At 39.7% G+C, this 12,488-nt stretch overlaps 1 protein-coding gene and 1 non-coding gene across 3 annotated transcripts in view; one reads left to right on the forward strand and one right to left on the reverse strand.

The window, feature by feature from the left end:
* The window catches only part of Ccser1 (coiled-coil serine rich protein 1), a 1,322,544-nt gene that overhangs the window by 1,049,645 nt on the left and 260,411 nt on the right, over positions 1-12,488 (reverse strand). The gene's annotated exons all lie outside the window — the stretch shown is intronic.
* Positions 12,158-12,264, forward strand: LOC116904807. The gene has a single exon (XR_004388458.1). It is a non-coding gene; the product is annotated as a U6 spliceosomal RNA (small nuclear RNA).

Consider the following 12,488-nt stretch of genomic DNA (forward strand, 5'->3'; position numbering starts at 1 on the left):
TGGGATGCTTGATCTGAAATTACAGGTACTATTTTGGAAAGTTAAAGACCCTTCAAGAAGTAAAATCTAAGTGGAGAGAACAGAATATCTGGAATAGTTTTTCTGAGGCATGTTAGTTCTGCCCACTTTCTACTTCATGATCCGATTCCTGTTTAACATGATGTGAAGCATTTCCTGAACAACACACTCCTATCCATCCACATGAAATCTTCCCTAAGCATACAGGGACAAACTGTAGATTGAACCCACTAAAACTGTGAGCAGAGTAAACCCTTCTTCTCCTAAAGTATTTTTGTCAAAATAATTGGAACGTCAGAGTGATAAAGGGAATTAATTCCAGAGAAGTGGCATTGCTTGTCAATACACCTGAACATGTTGGTCTGAGGCCCTTAGAACTGGCTTTATGGTGGGAATTTGGAAGAGTTTGGAGATGGAGGTTAGAGGAACCCTGAAACATTGTAATGCAGCTGCAGGAAACTCAGAACATAAGACGCATGTTTTTCAAATCCTTCTGGACACAGAAAGGAGCTTGTTAAAAGAGATAGACAAAGGGAATATAGTTGTTAAAGAGATTAGCACCATTAATAAGAACTCAAACACTGTGCACTGAACAAGGAAAGCTTTGAGAGTATTTTAGGACCTAGTCAGGTTTTGGGCTATACAATTATAAACTCATCTTAAGGGCCTCCATTTAGAAGAGAGAGCTATTTGGGTATGCTGCTCCCACATGGTTGATTAAATGGATATTTCTCAGATTCATATGCTCTGTTGTTCAAAGCCAATACAACCGTGGTTCAAAGATGACCAGTGAGTGGTATGATCATGGTGCTATCTATGTTATGCTGGGTGTAGATACAGAAACTTCAAAAGACACTGGGCCACAGAAGCTTTCATTTGAATTTTTAAAATCCAAGCAGGCCAGGCAATATGTTATCAGGGATTCTCTATAAGTCACCACTGACATAGCAATGTATGCATAAAGCCGTGAGATTGAAGGCGAGGCCTAATGGAAATGCCAAAATTTTGGAAATGCCAGGAACATGGAATTTTATCAAGAAAGGCTGCACACAATGGTATAGGCTACCCAGGGAGAGGCCATGTAGAATACAAATACCATAACATACGAAGAGGGCCACAGAAGCCCACTGGAGCCCACCTCATAATGTACAACAGATGTGGAACCACAGGCTTTAATGTTCTCCCTTTTGGAGGTTGGTCTGATCATTCCTTGCCAATTCCCCGTTCCCCCTTTTGAGAACTGGATTAAGTATTCTGAGCTATTACTTTTCAGAAACACAAAGTTTTTATTTTATTTTTTTTTAATTTTTCAGGGGCTTACAAAGATGACCTCAGATCTCAAGAGGTTTTGAGGATTGTGAATACTAGAATAAATGCTTACATTTTAAATTGACCATGACTCTTCGATGTGATTTAAATATGTAATATCCCCCTGTTAACTCATGATTAGAATAGCTGGTCCTTATCTCAGATGCTATTTTGGAAGGTGGATGGAAGTTCAGGTGGTTGGGGCATATGTAGAGAAAATGGGTCAGAGCCTTATTGGTAATTATTCCTTGTCTGCGTCTGACATACGGACGTTTTTCCCATGAGTCTGTTCCCACTACTATGATGCCCCAGTGAATGGGACCAAGGAACCATGGAGACTCAACCCTTCTGACACAACACACAAGGTAATTTCTTCTGAGTTAAGTTGTCCGTGCCCTATATTTTACTATATCAGTGGGAAAGCTAATTACTATAGCAGGAATATTCTAATAAATGTATTCATATTGGAATCCGGCAGCTATGGGTTCTTCAAAAGAGCACTATTCAGATTGACGTGTCAAACTGTGTTTCTCAGAGGGTAGATAAGGCACACCTTGGATGTTCTCATACCTCATATCAGGTTTTCCCATTCCATGCCATTTGAACTCCTTACCAAGAAACAACAATTAACCTCTCTAGAAGAAAGGAACTTCTGTGTTCAAAGAACGAATAATACATACTAAATAGTGTGAAAACCTTTTGTATTTCACACCCACTCACATTCCATTAACCTGCTGAGCAGTGATTTCATTACAATGATCATTTAGAGCAAGCTTGCTGCTCAGAAAGTTATGCACCTAAACATGTAACTAATCAAACTAATAACTTTGTCAAGAGTGAAATATAAACCAGCATTAGCCTTATTTCTAAACAGAAGAAAATAATATTAAAATAAAACTAAGAGGCAAGCCTCTACAGACAATAGTATTAGCAGAAAAAAAAAGTATTTGACATTTTAATGAATAAGTCCCAGTACATGTATTCTGAGACACTTTTGAAAAAAATAAAGGGCTAAAATCATTGGAATATGTCCCGTGGCTACTGATTAGATGGTAATATTGTTTAATGACAAAGCTCTCCAAATTAATCTTGATCCTGAAAATTTCCTGTGTCAAAATCCCAGCTGGCTTCATTTTGTAGAAATCGACAGGCTGATATTCTATTTAATGTAACGGGAACCAGAGACACCAAAGCAAATGAGAGTAGAAAACAAAAATTGGAGAACACATTCTTGCCAATTTCAAAACATATTTCAATAGCATAGCCATCAAGACACTGTGGTGATGGCATCAGAATGAATATGTAAGTCAGGGGAACAAGATGGTCCAGATTACAACCTTCCCCTTTCCTTAGGTGATTCTCTGCAGCATGAGGATGACAAGGAACTTCATACTCTTTCCACAAGCAGATCTGAGACAATGGGGGAACCACATAGAAAACAAGGAAGTTGGGATTTACTATTGCAGGAGGCACAGAATCTGATTCAGATAGCTCATAAACTAGGAATGAGCACGAGAACTGCAAAAGACTGACAGAAACATGAGAGTGCACATCAACAATACCAGGCTAAACAGAAACAAAGATTCATAGATCTAACACCACCAAAGGCACACGCAACCAAAAAAAAAAAAAATCATTAGTGAGGCTCACAAAAGCGTAAAACCTGGGCTCCACAGGCAGCCTATAGTGAGGGATAAAATGCATGTGTTTTATACAATGATAATGAATTTGTATCCCGAAATGTGGGAAATCAGATCCAATCAACAACGAAAAGAAAGTTAGTCCATTTTTGTAAAATCCAAAGTAAGAACCTATCTATCCAAGGAAGTTATGTGAATAGTTCTAATACACCATTAGGAATAAAGAACTAAAAATCAAAGGGAGGATGACTGTGATGGCAAACAACTGTCCCAGCACTCAAGAGGCAGAGACAGGAGGAACGCCACAGGTAGAGGAAAGTCTGGGCGATGTGATGAGTCCCAGGCAGCAACTTAGATAGGTACAGTGGGACACTGCTTCAGAAGCAAAGGAAACTAAACTCCACTGAGAAAGCACACTTCCTATTCCCTAGCGTAGCTGCAATGAAACAGGATAAGAGTGACAAGTGTTCCCCCAGGGGCGGGGACCCCGAAATCCTCATCAGAGTCATTGGATGGTGCAGGCGTGTTCGAAAACATTTTTTTTCCTTTTTTTCTTTATTAACTTGAGTATTTCTTATTTACATTTCGATTGTTATTCCCTTTTCCGGTTTCCAGGCCAACATCCCACTAACCCCTCCCCCCTTCTATGTGGGTGTTTCCCTCCCCATCCTACCCCAATTACCGCCCTCCCTGCAACAATCACGTTCACTGGGGGTTCAGTCTTGGCAGGACCAAGGGCTTCTCCTTCCACTGGTGCAATTACTAGGCTATTCATTGCTACCTATGAGGTTGGAGTCCAGGGTCAGTCCATGTATAGTCTTTGGGTAATGGCTTAGTCCCTGGAAGCTCTGGTTGGTTGGCATTGTTGTTCATATGGGGTCTCGAGCCCCTTTAAGCTCTTCCAGTCCTTTCTCTGATTCCTTCAACCGGCGTCCCGTTCTCAATTCAGTGGTTTGCTGCTGGGATTCACCTATGTATTTGCTGTATTCTGGCTGTGTCTCTCAGGAGAGATCTACATCCGGCTCCTGTCAGCCTGCACTTCTTTGCTTCATCTTCTTAATCTTTGCCTCCCTATTCCCTGCCAAGGGTATTCTTGTTCCCCTTTTAAAGAAGGAGTGAAGCATTCACATTTTGATCATCCGTCTTGAGTTTCATTTGTTCTAGGCATCTAGGGTAATTCAAGCATTTGGGCTAATAGCCACTTATCAATGAGTGCATACCATGTGTGTTTTTCTGTGATTGGGTTACCTCACACAGGATGATATTTTCCAGTTCCCTCCATTTGCCTATGAATTTCATAAAGTCGTTGTTTTTGATAGCTGAGTAATATTCCATTGTGTAGATGTACCACATTTTCTGTTTCCATTCCTCTGTTGAAGGGCATCTGGGTTCTTTCCAGCTTCTGGCTATTATGAATAAGGCTGCGATGAACATAGTGGAGCACGTGTCTTTGTTATATGTTGGGGCATATTTTGGCTATATGCCCAAGAGAGGTATAGCTGGGTCCTCAGGTAGTTCAATGTCCAATTTTCTGAGGAACCGCCAGACTGATTTCCAGAATGGTTGTACCAGTCTGCAATCCCACCAACAATGGAGGAGTGTTCCTCTTTCTCCACATCCTCGCCAGCATTTGCTGTCACCTGACTTTTTGATCTTAGCCATCAAAAACATTTTAATAGATCTTCAAAATGCCAAATATACAGTCCATCAAAGAGATCAATTTGTCCCTATTTGCATATACATGAAAAGTAACCACACAAATCTGCATAAACCGTGTTTTAGGCAGGGTCATTGCTGCATTATTGATAAGAGCCCAGGTGGAAATAACAGAAATGTCTGTCAGTGAATCAATGAAAAAAATAAGTGCGGTCTGCTGAGATACTGCTTAGTCATGTCAAGAATAATGTATCTAAATGTGATCCATTATGTGTGAAGCTTGAACTATACTAAGTAAAATAAGACAGCCAGGGGAATCTATGAATATTACAATTTTACATAGCTAAATATTACAGGTTAAAAAATCTATAACAGAAGGTAGAATATTGGCTGCTACAGCTATGAGCAAGTAGAGGTTACTAGTTGTACTCGCTTACATTGCATGTTTTGCATTATATTTTTTAGGGGGTGATGACTTCTAAAATTTATTGTGTTGCACAGTTCTATGAGTATACTAAAACCCACTAAATTGTACTCATGGTTGATTTATGAATATAGAGATCTCTTGCGGTAAATTTCCAACCCGAGTAAGCCTGTGCCAGGAAAACACAACTCAGTTTATATGAACACAAGCTGTGCGCCTGATTGGGCAGATCTACCACTGCAATACTCTGTTTCCCAGCTAGGAGATCCTTTAGAACATGCGGTTTCTCCAGGCCACGTGCTTCTGTCTTCCTCTCTCTTCTTTCTCTCCTCGTCTCCCCTCCTCCTTTCCCTCCCCCTCTCTCTAAAACTTTCAGCTCCACCTTTCCCTTCCACGGCCCAATCACCCACTCTAGCCTTTGTTTTTCTAGCTAAAATGGGGAGAAGGTTCGCATGAAGTCACCTGAGCATGTGACTCATTCCTTGCCTGAAGCAGCCCTTCTTGGGGAAGCAGAATAAGCATCAAAATACAAATAGCAACCAGGACAACCTACAACAGAGATCATTGAGTATAACTCCATAACGATGTTTGCTTCAGGAACTCTGAGTCTATCATCTGAAGCTTCTCCTCTTTAGAAATGTACTCAGCACCTATTTCCCGAAGTTATCTTCCATTGTGCATGGCAATAAAGTCTAATTGTCACAAAGACCAAATATCCCACTAAAATACCTCGTATGAGCTGTATAATTAAGGGTACATAATTCAGTTGTACTATGAGGAATTACAAATAACTATGTCATGCATTTGCCAAAAAATAATGCCTTCATTTTCTATAAATAGAATTAAGATATATGGTTTATGACTCAATGGTGAGAAAGTAAATTTTAAAAAATTAAAAATTTAAAAGATCTACAGAAAAGTCAGACGACCGGAAAACATAACTAAATAGTTTTTTTTTTAAGTCATTCTTTGGGCAGATGATGAGGGTCTGAAAAGCAAGAATATTTAATACAAATACAGACTCTGTATTAAAACTGGTCAGTATGTCGTACCCAAAGTGTCAAAGCTTTCTTCTTACAGACCACTGAGTCACTGACAAACCATATCATAATTCTGAAAAGCCTGTAATACAGGACCAGCAGAATGGAACCCAATTAGGAAGCGGGAGGCCAGAGTACAGCCAAAGGGCCAGGAGAAGACACTGGTATACATGGTGTTGGAAGAGGTCACTGTTTTGCAATGTGGGTGATTAAACTAAAGGCCTTATGCATGTTCCAAAAGTGCACTGCCACTAAGCTACAGGTTATTTTACCTATGGATTAACTCTACCACAGATTACCTTTACCCTGGAAATACAACACCTTCACTCCTTTCATACATACTTCCTAAGAGCCTTTATGTTCCAGGTCCTAGGAAATCAAAGCCATGCAGGAGACACGGAGGCCAGATGCTGATGGTCTATGCTCTTTGCAAATTGCACTGATGGCCAGCTGACAGCGCTTTCTTTCCCTCTGAATATGGACATGTAGGAGAACTTTGAAACCCATAAACCTAACCACCCATGAAATGACTGGATGCATCTGTTCAACTAATTAAAGCCAATGGAACACAGAGCATCTGCCAGCATTTATTTACTTAGTAAATGCGAACTTTTAAAATGCATGTTACACTTTGTTTTCTCTGCCTTCCTGTTGTTGTTAGAAGGAAGGTCTCAAACCCCCTAGCCAGGTCTGATACTCACTATGCCACAGATGATGCCTTTGCCTTTCTGACCACCCTGCCCTCTATTGCTACATTGCTAGGATTACACACTTGCACCACTATGCCTTGCTCTGTCATATAACTCAAAAGTATATTGGCAAAATTAGAAAGTGTATAGTAAATTATGAACTAATGAGGAAACTGCTTTAAGAAACTAGATCAAATGTGCTCTTTTTTCAAGAAGACATTAATGAGAACTGAGTGATAACAACATCTTTAAAAATTAACATATGCATTCAAATATATGAAAATGACTATGTATAAAAATAACTGCAGAATTTATTAACCCATAAATATACAATATGCCATGTAGTAAATGTGCTTTTAATGTCGCAGGTTTATCTAGTACCATTTTGTTATATGAGGATGGTCATATATATTCATTCACTCTTAATAGAGAAAAATATGCTTTCCAAACTCAAAGAAAAAAACAGAGGAGTGGTGATGCCAACTGTAAATGACAAGAGCTATTTTCTCAGTTGCTTTTGAAGCTGAAATCCCATTTTTACATCAAATGTTAACTGTATGAAAAATGATATCGTTAAACCAAAATATGGCACTGCTTAAAATGTCAATCACTTGAAAAGAAGGCAGAATCCATTTCTCATGGAGAATTTTTTTGCAATATTTATTTTTATGTATATGTGCTCTGTCTTCACACACATCCAGAAGAGAGAATCAGATCCCATTATAGATGGTGTGAGCAACCAAGTGGTGCTGGGAATTGAACTCCAGACCCCTGGAAGAGCAGTTAGTGCCCTTAACCCCTGAGACATCTCTCTAGCCCTGGAGAGATTTTCTTAACTATTTTTTCATAAAAATATTTTTTCTTTCTCCTTTTTTCCCAGGTTGTCACAAATTATCATTTTCACAGCAGCAAGCACCAAGATGATCCACATCTACACTGCCTCCTCTGGACCATTCCTTACCCCTGCACTAGATCAGGATCTCAGGATTTCCCAGCCCATTGCTAGCTAAGGGAACTAATAATGCCATTGACTAACTGCCATTTTTAGTCACTCATTTATATATAATTAGAAAGGTTCAGCTCAGAAAAGTATTTTCTATTCTATATATACCCATTGTTCTTCTAGTCTCTAACCCAGACCGATGCATAGATTTTTTTAAATATCTTTGTTCTAAGTTAGTAGGCTAATATCAGAAGTTAGACCATCTGTCTAGCTTGTTTCTGATGTGTGCCTGTGTGAACATGCATGTTTACAATAGGTGAGACACCTATGACCTTGGCATGAAGGCATGTTTTCAGAAGTTGTGTTGAAGCACTTCCACCATCCTTGTTTCACTAATCCCTCGTTGTTCACTGAGGAACACTCAGTCTCGGTTTAGAAAGTCTCAGACTACCCCAGTGCTGCCATAAATGACACCACACACAACGATAAGCTAACAAAGGTTAGTGTTCACATTAGACTTAGGCAATACGCACAGGTAACTGAGCTCAGAAGCTAGCAGAAGCAAGTAAACCGCATCTTTAACACCTATAGCATGGCAATATATGTCCACCCAAAGGACTTCCTTCTTGAGGCTTGGTCTCAGTCATTAGATCATTCAGAGAGATGAGTTATGAAAGGTTCAAACGAATCAGTAGGACATCTCACCAGTATATTCATAATCGGATGGCACCACTGGGAGTGATGGGAAGTTTCAAAGAACTGGTCTACTTGAAGGAGTAGTTTGCTGGGTGAAGCCCTGGGGACTTTACCTGGCCTCGGATTCCTCTCAGTTGCTCTCTTACTCTTTCACTCTCCCTGGATGGTTTCTGGCCACCATGGGTGAGCGGCTGCCCCACGCCCTTCTACCATCTTTCTGCTCTGACACAAGTCTAAAAGCAGCAGGGCCCTGCCTCATCAAGATCAAAATCTGTGAAACTGTCAGCAAAAATAAGTTCTTCCTTTAAGTCTTTTGTTAAGTATTTTGTCACATTGACAAAATACACAGTCACCAACCCAGACAACTCATGTTGCCATAACGTCACATCATTGTCACCCTTGTTCTTTTTCTACACTTTCAGTCCTAAAGATAAAAATAAAAAAAAATAAATAAATAAACAGAAAACCTTATCTTTACCCATCCAAGATTCTCCATAGGGATGTCAAACAGATATTTTAAAATGAACCACACACAACTGACATTTAGGAAATGATAAGAAATATTTTGGTTTCATACAGAATAATGAGCTCCATTATGACGCTTTCACAGACTTAACAGTGTAATATATTCATATTTGCAGCCCATCAACCTACTGTCCTGCATCCTCCCCACAAATAGTTCCACTTTCACATAAAAAGACATCCAGATTTTTTTGACAAAAATGTGTGATATTTTGGAAATTAACATTTCGATGATAAGCATTCATCCTTTCACCCACTGCCAGTTATCATGGGACTAACTTTTGGACTGAAAAATGTCAGTTTTAAATATCATGGACTCAGGGAACCCTGCCCAGACCCCCGAGTTTAGAGAGGAGGTTCAGTCATTCTAGATCACACTCCTGTGGCTTAATTTTCTGGATATTTATCTCAATCTGATAGCTGTACTGTTTGTTCTCCCAAGTGGGTCCTGGCATCTTTCCCAAGAAGAAGCAACGATTTCGCGTCTCTTGTGCACAGCTGTACCATTGACTAGAGTATGATGGACCGGCAGGGGCTCAAGAGAATATTTTGGGAATATAGAATTTTAGAATATTTGATTTTTAGTGAAGACAAGAGCCAGAATGAAAGCCATTCTTTTTGAGTTGGGCTTATTGCATGTTTTTATCAAAACTTGTAGAGAGCTTAGAAATTTATTTATTTGCCTTATAAAAATTATTCCATTTCAGGAAGCAGTGCACAAAAGCTACAATCGGGTACTAGGAAAAGGCTGCAGGGAAGCAGGGATTGGGATTCGGGAACAGATAAACAAAGGTGAAATTTGATTTCACCAGTTTTTAATGATTTAAAATTTAAAACATTGGTTTGTCTGAAATTACTGACTTCATATGTTTTTTAAAAAAAATAGTATACACATACATACATTACTTTAAGCATAGAAGCATGTTGAAAGTCAACATACTAATGGATGAAATTTAAAGCTCAAATGGACTCATTGTTGAGCGTCTTCATCCACAGAATCTTCCATTCATTAATATAGTTCATCCTTGTAAAGGCTTCTAGGAAGATGCTTCACTTTCTATGGTGAGGACTCGATCGGCTTTATGAGGCTCCTCCACGCTGCTTCACAAAATGGTCCATCATTTCCCCCATGTACACAATGCTTCTAGAATCACGGATGCTTCTTAATGTGCCTACATTTTCAACGTCTGCCGATTGCCACACTCCTCCACTGTAAATAAAATCTGATAATTCTTTTCTAGTCTGGGATCATTTGTCAGATGAGTACATGATACGTCTTGGCTTAAACTACTAAACATACGTAGTATCACATTAGACGACGGAAAGTGCATGCCTTCCTCACGCAGCTCTCTCGTCCCATTTAACAAAACACTATTTCAAAGTATAGGACTTATTAAGTAACCTGTGTGCCAACCTCTCTCATTAGGAGAAAATGATGCTACAACTTTTATGCTTCCTCTCTAATTAGAGACAGGATGAATACTCCTGAAAATTCTCAACATATTCACTGGCATAATGGGATGGTAGGAGACAAAGGGGGATTTGATAATCCACTGCTGTGTTAATTATTATTTTCATCATTATAATTGCTAAGCAGTAATGATAGATAAATCAGAATCTATAAGTGTGCTACAAAATAGGAATAAACATTTAATTTTGTCATATGAACGAAGAAGTAAACATGAAAATCCTAATGGGAAATACAACAGCAAAGGAATGTTGCTGGTTGTAAGAATCTAATGATCTTTTAGAGTAATAACCATGTACTGTTCTATTATGCCACTGTTATATTTTCACCATTTATATGCTTTAAGGAAAAGACCCCATATGAGTCGTAATATCTAATACTGAATTTCTGTCTTTAAATTCTTCATAGAATTACTAAACTCACTAATTCTCTAACGCCTGAAGAACCAAATATGGAACAATTTGTAACTTTTAGAAGCTTCACTGTAGTAGTGAGGGCCAGCGCTGCAGGCACACGTAACGCAGACTTTGTCACTGTTCATTTTTATGGTGTAGGGCCGTGGGCACCTGAACTACCATGTGAAACATGCAGAGGCCGAGAGGACCGCAAAATGTATACTACAGATATGCCGTGCCCAACCTTGACCAGCAAGGAAGACACGACCACAGGAGATCTTCTTCAAGCAGTTTTACTCAGGAACCTTGATACAATCTTCTGACCTCTATCTCTTCTGACTCTCTCTCTGGGGAACGCCCTGCACCACACTTAAATAGCTAGCACTGACCAGTCCTAGCAAGCCATGTGGGTCATGTAGATAGGCTGTCACTATGCGGAAGCTAGCAGGCCAGGCAGACATAGCCAAATAAGGACTTGTTTACTGCAAGGAGCGCTCACTGTTGGGAGGGTGGAAGGCAGAAACCAGCGCCATCTTTGATGTGCAGCACGTCGCAGCTCTCTACACAGAGAGAGCAGTTAGAACAGACACCATTTTGCACACATCACTCATGCAACTATTGGGTACTCAGTAAGTGTTGTGCATACAGAGTGGCCTGCCTACCTGCAGGCAGAATCTTGTTTTCCAGCTTAAGTTCCACAGAGCCATGCACATGATTCACTTCATTGACACTTGTTTATGAAGGCCTGTCTCATCACTGCCACATCTGGCTCCTTTTCATTATCTCGGCCCTTCGCTTGCCTGCTATACTCCAAACTTTGTGTGCCCCCTCCCCTCAGTGTCATGACCTGTAGCTCTGGGAAACTTCAGGCACAGGAGCTGAGTGGGATGTTTTACATTAGTGCCATGCCTATAAAGGGGGTTGTGGGACCTTCATGTTTTTCAGCAGTGATGGGCCAGGGTGGGCTCCCATGTGTTCCCCACCCTCTACATCAACGGCCTGAAGGCTATGGGCCCATGGGATCATAAATTGGAATCCTAAAACTTTGAGCCAAAATAAAGGAATTCTTATGTTGAATGCCTAGGGTACTATTGTTACAGAGTCAGAAAGCTGATACACTGATGTCTCGTCCATTTCTGTTATAAACGGGCTTTGCACTTCTTGTTCAGCTTGTACATTTCTTGGTAATATGATTAAAAAAATCAAATTATATCTAATTTGAAATCAATAAAAAAGAAAGTGATTAAATGGGTAGTATTCAACATTAACCCAAGTCTTACTGCAAGATGAATCCTTTGCCCTAGTCACAGAGAAATACAAATTCACTGACACCTCTTTTCTTTAAAAATGTATTTATTGTGCTCGCTTCGGCAGCACATATACTAAAATTGGAACGATACAGAGAAGATTAGCATGGCCCCTGCGCAAGGATGACACGCAAATTCGTGAAGCGTTCCATATTTTTCAAAATCATATTTCATCATGATGCTGGAGGACTTCAAGAAAGTCGTGAAGAACTCCCTTAGAGAACAAGTAGAAGCCTACAGAGAGGAATCGCAAAAATCCCTGAAAGAATTCCAGGAAAACACAATCAAACAGTTGAAGGAATTAAAAATGGAAATAGAAGCAATCAAGAAAGAACACATGGAAATAACCCTGGATATAGAAAACCAAAAGAAGAGACAAGAA

This window comes from Rattus rattus, chromosome 6, assembly GCF_011064425.1.
Source record: "Rattus rattus isolate New Zealand chromosome 6, Rrattus_CSIRO_v1, whole genome shotgun sequence".
Lineage (NCBI taxonomy): Eukaryota > Metazoa > Chordata > Mammalia > Rodentia > Muridae > Rattus > Rattus rattus.